General features: G+C 49.3%; 1 pseudogene; it reads right to left on the bottom strand.

Annotated features, from left to right (window-relative positions):
- Positions 1-3,086: 3,086 nt before the first annotated feature.
- Positions 3,087-5,470, bottom strand: LOC134808644 (cell division cycle protein 27 homolog; annotated as a pseudogene).
- Between the last annotated feature and the right edge of the window lie 2,030 nt (positions 5,471-7,500).

Below are 7,500 nucleotides of genomic sequence, written 5' to 3'. Positions count from 1 at the left end.
CTCTCTCTCTCTCTTTTTCTGTCTTTCCCTCTTTGTGTATCGTTGTCTCTCTCTGTCTGTCTCTGTCTCTCTGTCTCTGTCTCTCTGTCTCTCTCTCTCTCTCTCTCTCTCTCTCTCTCTGTCTGTCTGTCTGTCTCGGTCTCTGGCTCTGGCTCTCGCTATCTCCCGCCCTCTCTTTTTTTGCAAAATAAGCTCAAGTACATCTAATCTAATCCCTCACCAAGGCCCGAATTCTTAACTTCTGACATCCCAGATTTGATCTCCCTACAGAATGCTGTACAGAACTGGCGAGTTGATTTCTGGACTTGGATACCTCATAGAAACTACATAGGAATAAAGATCCAATCCTAAAATCTGGTGTGGCTTCTCCCTCGACTGTCTCGAAAAATCGTACCTCTGTTCCCCTAGGATGCCGGAAGAGTTTTCTCCATGTGCATCTGCCCGTGTCCTAAGTGATCTGTGACCGAGCCCTGTCCGTTCTGTCTCAAATATGTATGTGCAAACACTTCTCTCCATTTCCACAACTACCCACGGCCCCTTGTGGAACCACTGGCTCTTTGAAAAAAATCCCAGAAGTGGTTTTGGCTTTTTGGCTAGGAGGCCTAAGCCTGCTGAGAACTTTCCTGCCCAGGATCCTGTGTGAACAAAAGTGCCTCTGCTGGGAGCTGGGATCGTCGGGACCATGCTTGCTAGCGCTGGATGAGTCTCTGGAAGGACGCACGGGACTCCGCAAAGCTGACCTGTCCCACCGAGGTCAAATGGATACCTCTGCATTGGCCCGAGGCCTCCGAAGTACATCACCGTCACCAACCGTCACCGTCAGCATCCTTGTGAGCCTGCCCAAGACCCCGCCTCCGGGGAGACTCTTGGGAGCCCGGCCTTCATCGGCTAAAGTCCAAAGGGATGGTGACTTCCACCCACAAGGTCCCCACTGAACGGCGAAGATGTGGAGCGTAGGTCAGAGAGGGGACCGGGAGGGGAGACGTCCTGACCGGCGATGAGTTCCCTAGGCTCTGGCCACCCCACCCATGCCCCACGTCCCACGTCCCGGGCACCCGCGGGACACCGCCGCTTGATCCCCTCCTCTGTCCACAGCCGGCCCCACCCCACCACGCAACCCACGCACACACGCTGGAGGTTCCAAAAGCACACGGTGTGAATAGAGCCTGACGGAGCGAGAGCCCATTTCACGAGGTGGGAGGGGTGGGGGTGGGGTGGGTTGGGGGTTGTGGGGTCTGTGGAGAGCCCGATTCTCCCTCTTGGGTGGCTACAGGCCAGAAATGAATATCGCTTCTTGGGCGGAGGGGCTTCCTTAGGCCATCACCGCTTGCGGGACTACCTCTCAAACCCTCCCTTGAGGCCACAAAATAGATTCCACCCCACCCATCGACGTTTCCCCCCGGGTGCTGGATGTATCCTGTCAAGAGACCTGAGCCTGACACCATCGAATTAAACACCTTTACTGGCTTGGTGGGTTTGTTTGTTTCTGAGATGGAGTCTTGCTCTGTCCCCCAGGCTGGAGTGCAGCGGCGTGATCTCAGCTCACTGGAACCTCTGCCTCCTGGGTTCAAGTGATTCTCCTGTCTCAGCGCCACCATGGCCGGCTCATATTTTTTTTTTTTTTTTTTTTTTTTTTTTTTTTTTTTTAGTAGACACGGGGTTTCACCCTCTTTCATTGGTTTTCACTGGAGATTCCAGATTCGAACCACACCTCATTCTGTGCCACAGAGAGACTTCTTCTTCTTCTTCTTTTTTTTAAGTGCAACGCAACATGTCTGCCTTATTTGAGTGGCTTCCTATATCATTATAATTGTGTTATAGATGAAGAAAAGGTATTAAACACTGTGCTAATGATAGCGAAAGTGAAGACAAAAGAAAGGCTATCCATTTTGTGGTTAGAATAAAGTTGCTCAGTATTTAGAGCTACCTAAATACGTCAGCATTTACACTCTTCCTAGTCAAAGCTGGCCGATCTGAATAATCCTCCTTGAAACACAATTTTTGATAGGGTTAAGATTTTTTTAAGAATGCGACTCCTGCAAAAGAGCTGAACAGACAATACACATTTAAAAACATCACAACACAAGGATCAACCAGACTTGGGAAAAAATCGAAAACGACACAAGTCTTATGAAGAACTGAGTTCTTAAAATAGGACGGAGAACATAGCCATCGGAAGAGAAGGCAGTATTGGCAAGTTGATTGTGACGTTGGTCAGCAGTAGCTGGCACTATCTTTTTGGCCATCTTTCGGGCCACGTAACTACTACAGCAAAATGAGATATGATCCATTGAACAACATATTCGCAAATCAAAAAATGTTTCCGTAATATAATGCTTCAGATTTAGAAGCAAATCAAATGATAGAACGCCACTGCTGTAATAAGTCACCCCAAAGACCACCGTATCTGACAAAATAACTACCACAGGGTTATGACTTCAGAATTATACTTTCTCTTGATATTTACTTATGTATGTATTTATTTTTTTAATGTATTTCTCTTGAGACGGCGTCTCGCTCTGTCGCCCAGGCTGGAGTGCAATGGTGTGATCTCGGCTCACTGCAACCGCCACCTCTCCGGGTTCAAGCGATTCTCCTGCCTCAGCCTCCCGAGTAGCTGGGACTACAGGTGCCCACCACCACGCCCAGCTAATCTTTATACTTTTAATAGAGACGGGGTTTCACCGTGTTGGCCCGGATGGTCTCGATCTCTTGACCTCGTGACCCGCCCGCCTCGGCCTCCCAAAGTGCTGGGATGACAGGCGTGAGCCACTGCGCCCGGCCTTCTCTTGACGTTTAAACTATGAAGTCAGTCCAGAAAAATGCAATCAATGTCAACGGTGAGTATGCTGTTGAGGCAGAGGGAGGACCACACTTTCTCATGTCTTATTCAGTTGATCACAATAGGACCTAGGTAGTAATTTCCTATGTGCCCACTTATACACGAGTACAAAAGAGTCAAACAGAGAGACCGCTACATGAAAGGGTACGTGAAGTTCTTCATAGTAACTCCGTAAACTGGAACACTGTCAAAAAGCAGCAGCTCGTGAGTTGTTTCCATCTATTTTTCTATTCTCCGATAAGTGAACTATGCTATTCCTTTCCAATCTCCCAAGCGCTCCTTGTCCCCATCACCACTTCGGTGCTCGAAGAAAAAGTAACAAATCAAGTCACACAACTAAAGAAACACATACACGAACCAAAGACAACTACAGCGTCTGCAAAAGTTTGCTAGAAGACTGAAACTGTTGAGTATAAGGATCTGGTATTCTAGGATCATGAGTTCATTTCAGAGTTTGTTCAAGACATACGTTTCATAAGGAAACATCTTAGTTAGAAGTTATTCAGCACTATGTACCATCCCTAAGTATTTTTAACCAAATTCGTGACAATAAAGAGCTATCTAACCAGAAAAACTAGCGAGTACCGGCACCATCCATAGGGCTTTGTCTTTACACTTCATTACCACTTACCATGCCTTACAATGTCTGGGATTGACCCTGATAGCATTTCGAAAACAAGCTGATGCTTTGTCCAATTCTTCAGTGAAGACAAGCTCACGCCCTAATGCACTATAGGCATAAGCATCATTTGGATCCACTTCGAGAGTTCTCTGGAAGAATTGAATCGCAATATCGTGTTCCCGTTGCAGACCGAAACAGTTCCCTGCAGCACACCAGGCCTCTGGCTGGCGAAGTTTTATCCCTGTCTGTGAAGTCTTTGGACAGAACTGAAAGAGCAACATCTTTCGGAGGATGCCAAAGTGTTGTAGAGCAGATCTCCATGCCTTCGACTCTGTAATTCTCAATCCTTCTAACCTCTGAGAATTTTCTTTCAGCTTGCGTGGACTCTGAAAGTTTAAAATAGGCCCTTCCAATTTGGCACAGTACCCAACCGGTATTGCGGTGGTGAGAAGCTAGATGGCTCAAGATACTGACTGACAGCTTCTTTGCCGTGGTGAGAACACAAAGCTAAATAACCTTTCCCCCTTTCACGAGGAAGGCTCATCAAGCCTTCCGCTGCTGCTGCTTTTTGTAGATTAAAAGCCTGAATCTGAGGCGCGATTGCGGCTATTTTCCCTTCTGGAATGATGGAAGAGTCCAATTTTGTCACTTCCATGGCTATCACTTATGTTCGGTGGAGTTATTCCTCCTTTATTAGCTTTACTTTTTGTTTTTCTGTTTGGGATTTTAGGTGGAAACTTCCCTTTTAATTTTCTCCTATTCTCCTCGGTTGTGGAGCTGTCACTAGTCAAGAGTCGTGAATTTCTTCGAGGCGGTGCATTTGGGGGAGATGCCATAGTGGGGCTCAATACCTGAGGTGTTGCCCTTGTCGGCGCACCAGAACTTTGTGTTTTTGCAAGAATTGGGGTTACCTTTCGGCTCTTTCCCCTCTGCGAGAAGACAGACTGTGTTCCGGTTTGGCCGATTCTGGCAACAGACTTTTTTGAAGGGGCTCCGGTGGATGGCACGTCAACGACAGAAGGTGTCTAATACCAGTGCAGTTTTGTCCATAGGATCCGTCTCCGGGACTTGGGGCTTCTAATGGCAAAATGCCAACGCTTGGGGCTCATGGACTAACTGCTGCTGGTCCTCCTAATACACTTCGACCAGTTTTTGGTTTATGTTGAACCTGTTTAGATCATATGGAAGTTCCTGTTCCCAGTGGGACAGTATCAGGTGAAAGGACAGCTGAATCGATAGAAGACACTGGGGAGTCTGTATTCAAGGAGTACTTTGAATTGGAAGATTCTCAATTCAATCCGTTTAATTCAACGGTGTCCTGGGGTGTTTCCGTAAGAACGGTCTCAGGCTGTCTGTGACATAAACTAGGACGAGGTCCCAGTGTTTTGGCGCAACACTTGGACAGGCAGTTGCTAAAGCTCTCTAGAGATGTGAATCAAAATGTTTGGTCAGGATCTGGCTTTTCCCCCCTGTTTCACATCATGATTCAAAGGGACACCGGAGGAAAGGATTTCAACGAAGGCTCTTTTGGTCACATTCTGATCCTTTGGTAAGCCGATCTGCCTTGCAATATACATGTCCCAACGATGGACGGGGAAAGCGAGCTGAATCAGCAAACTCAGGAACAATAATATCATCGTGGCTTTTCTGCTTATGAAACACTCCACCCGATAAGATTTGATCCCCTTCTGCAAGCTTGCTGAGATCAACACAACATTTCGCAAGCAGGTATTTGCATTGCGGTGTAGTACAACTGCGTCCTTTCCAGAGTCTATATGTTTTATAGGCCTTTCCTGAGCGGTAAGAAGAGGTTGCCAGTAAAAACAAGGCTTCTTCTGAGTGTACTTCTGCATAGAGGCGTTCTGCGAGGAAAACCGCATCTCGGTAGGCATAGTGGCTTCGTGCTTGCCATATAGCAGCCTGGACGGGTCCCTGCAGCACCGCCATCCTCGAGGCTCAGGCCCACTTTCTGCAGTGCCTCAGGCACCGCCCCCCCACCCCCCCACCCCCCACCCCCATAGCGGCTCCGGCCCGGCCAGCCCCGGCTCATTTAAAGTCACCAGCGACCGTTACCGACCGTTTACCGTGGGATGGGGGAGTCCGAGCCAGAATGACTTCTTTATCCTGCCGACTCTGGAAAGCCCGGCCCCTTGTGATCCATTGCAAACCGAGAGTCACCTCGTGTTTAGAACACGGATCCACTCCCAAGTTCAGTGGGGGGATGTGAGGGATGTGGCAGGTAGGACGAAGGACTCTCTTCCTTCTGATTCGGTCTGCACAGTGGGGCCTAGGGCTGGAGCTCTCTCTGTGCGGACCGCTGACTCCCTCTACCTTGGGTTCCATCGGCCCCACCCTGGAACGCGGGCCTTGGCAGATTCTGGCCCTTCCTGGCCCTTCAGTCGCTGTCAGAAACCCCATCTCGTGCTCGGATGCCCCGAGTGACTGTGGCTCGCACCTCTCCGGAAACATTGGAAATCTCTCCTCTACGCGCGGCCACCTGAAACCACAGGAGCTCGGGACACACGTGCTTTCGGGAGAGAATGCTGAGAGTCTCTTGCCGACTCTCTCTTGACTTGAGTTCTTCGTGGGTGCGTGGTTAAGACGTAGTGAGACCAGATGTATTAACTCAGGCCGGGTGCTGGTGGCTCGCGCCTGTAACCCCAGCACTTTGGGAGGCCGAGGCCGTAGGATCCCTCGAGGAATCGCCTAACCCTGGGGAGGTTGAGGCTGCAGTGAGTGAGCCATAATTGTGTCACTGCGCTCCAGTCTGGGCGAAAGACAGAATGAGGCCCTGCCACAGGCAGGCAGGCAGGCAGGCAGGCAGGCAGAAAGACAACAGCTGTATTATGTTCTTGTCAGGGTAGGAAGCAAAAATAACAGAATACAGCACTTATTTTTTTTTTCCCCTTCGGACGGAGTTTCACTCTTGGTGCCCACGCTGGAGTGCAGTGGCACCATCTCGGCTCACCGCAACCTCCACCTCTCGCGTTCAAACGATTCTCCTGCCTCAGCCTCCTGAGTAGCTGGGATTACAGGCAGGGGCCACCACACCCGGCTGATTTTGTATTGTTAGTAGAGACGGCATTTCTCCATGTGGGTCAGGCTGGTCTCGAACTGGCGACCCCAGTGGATCTGCCCGCCTCGCCCTCCCAAAGTGCTGGGGTGACAGGCGTGAGCCATCGTGACCGGCCGGCTACGTTTTTTTTTTTTTAAATTATTTTACTTTTTTTTAGTTTTCAATTTTAATCTATTTATTTATTTATTTACATTTATTGATTTATGTATGTACTTATTTATTTATTTTCGAGACAGACTCTCGCTCTGTTGCCCAGACTGGAGTGCAGCGGCGCGATTTCGGCTCACTGCAAGCTCTGCCTCCCGGGTTCACGCCATTCTCCTGCCTCAGCCTCCCAAGTAGCCGGGACTACAGGCGCCCACCACTGTGCCTGGCTGACTTTTTGTATTTTGAGTAGAGATGGGGTTTCACTGTGGTAGCCAGGATGGTCTCGATCTCCTGACCCTGTGATCCGTCCACCTCGGCCTCCCAAAGTGCTGGGATGACAGGCGTGAGCCACCGCCCCCGGCCTATTTATCTATTTATTAACTTTGAGTCCAGGTTATGAAACCAGTTAGTTTTTGTAATTTTTTTTTTTTTTTTTTTTTTTTTTTTTTTTTTTGAGACGAGGTTTCACCGTGTTGCCAAGGCTTGGGCCGAGGGATCCACCGGCCCTCGGCCTCCCAAAAGTGCGGGGATGACAGGCGCGAGCCTACGGCGCCCGGACCCCCCCTTCCCCCCTCCCCCGCTTGTCTTCCCGACAGACAGTTTCACGGCAGAGCGTTTGGCTGGCGTGCTTAAATTCATTCTAAATAGAAATTTGGGGCGTCAGCTTCTGGCCTCATGGACTCTGAGCTGAGGAGTCCCCTGGTCTGTCTATCACAGGACCGTACACGTAAGGAGGAGAAAAATCGTAACGTTCAAAGTCAGTCATTTTGTGATACAGAAATACACAGATTCACCCAAAACACAGAAACCAGT

Source organism: Pan troglodytes, chromosome 17 (assembly GCF_028858775.2).
Source record: "Pan troglodytes isolate AG18354 chromosome 17, NHGRI_mPanTro3-v2.0_pri, whole genome shotgun sequence".
NCBI classification, from domain to species: Eukaryota; Metazoa; Chordata; class Mammalia; order Primates; family Hominidae; genus Pan; species Pan troglodytes.
The sequence above is the reverse complement of the archived record's forward strand: the minus strand, read 5'-3'. Positions and strand labels throughout refer to the sequence as shown.